Raw genomic sequence first — 1,592 nt, forward strand, 5'->3', positions numbered from 1 at the left:
TATAGTATTTTTAGGTTGTGGAAACCTTACTCTCGGCCTCCACACCAACTAAAGATTTATACAACCATGCATGTTTTTTTAGTTTGACAGCAAAGATGCTCTTTGAGACTTTGACATGTCAAATACGCACCTATAAATCTTTTATGTAGAGAGTATGAGAATGTCAATAAAAATCTTTTCTTGCCTCCTGACACGCATTATCTAATGTAGAGAATAGAGAAACAGACCCTATATGCACTAAAATGGAAAGCCTTTTCAACTATATGCACCAAAATGGAAAGACCCTATATATATATTGCTAGACTTGTTTACAGTGATGGTCTGAAAGTCAAGTTTCCGTACATTGCAGAGAAGCTATTGGCTTAAACTAAAAAGTAGTTGTATCTGCCTGAGAGAGGTGACCAGCCGCACCTGCAAGTGAAATACAGTATACTCTCATTTCACACAAAAATGCCATTTTTTGACATTGACATGTTTCTTGAAAGTATAGACATTAAAATCATACATAGTAAAATTATCAAATGATAAAGTAAGCGACATATACTTTTGTTATTCTTAGATGTCTAGTGATAATATGCCAATGAAATCAACATTTGATTGCATATATTCTAGTGAAGCAATTATTTTTTATTTTGGAGGGAGTACACGCTGAAGAACATATATAATGCAAACCTGATCAACCGCTACATATCTCTTTCTCAGAGAGTTCGTTCATCCCAGTCATGATGTTAGGAAGAGATGTTGACATGCATAAAGTGAAGCTCATGGTGACATGTGGCGTTAAGAAAGTTATCTGGAGTGGATTAGAGGTTTGATATGATAATTTTCATGATTATATGAGTTGACTTGCAGTCAGGACAAAAGACTTGCTCGATCATGAAAACTCTTATTTTCGTAAAGAACGTAAGGGGTGACGAAATAAAAGGCGAGGTGGTTAGCGATACCAGAGAATAATCTTATTAACCATCATCGATTAAAGCTGCTCCGTTTTCCTTTAATTAGATCGATGTTTTACAGTTGCATTAGTTATTATGAGACCGATAAATGAACTGGACAATCTACACTCAATTGCCTCCAATCCAAGCTTGTGCACTTTTATGCTTTTTAAAGGCGCAGAAAGAGAGTTTTTTTTCTGCCTGTTCTGAAGAACCATGCAGATTTGAGGAGTTTATTTCTTGGCTAGAGACAAAGTTTTTTTTTTAATTCTTAGCAGGACTACACAAACCCGAAAGAATCTTCACTGAAGACTGAATCAGCTTCTGTGCCTCACAAGTGCCAGGGATCAAGTCCCATTTGGGCTTACAAAGGCCCATTTGGTGGTTCCTTTCTTCGATTTTTTAATTTATATATTTTTATTTTTTAATATTTGCAAAATTACATACCATCGCCTGTTCATCGGACGAGATCAAGGTCTCTCCCGATAAACGGGCGAGACATTGTGGGCCCCACTGCTTAGAAGATTAAAAAAATTCAAAAAACACGATCAGATAACATGTCGCCTGTTCAACGGGCGAGATGATTAAAAAAATCGAAAAGACAACGTGTCGCCCACTTAACGGGCGAGACCTTGCTCTCGCACATTCAGCGGGCGA

Source organism: Phragmites australis, chromosome 18 (genome assembly GCF_958298935.1).
Source record: "Phragmites australis chromosome 18, lpPhrAust1.1, whole genome shotgun sequence".
NCBI classification, from domain to species: domain Eukaryota; kingdom Viridiplantae; phylum Streptophyta; class Magnoliopsida; order Poales; family Poaceae; genus Phragmites; species Phragmites australis.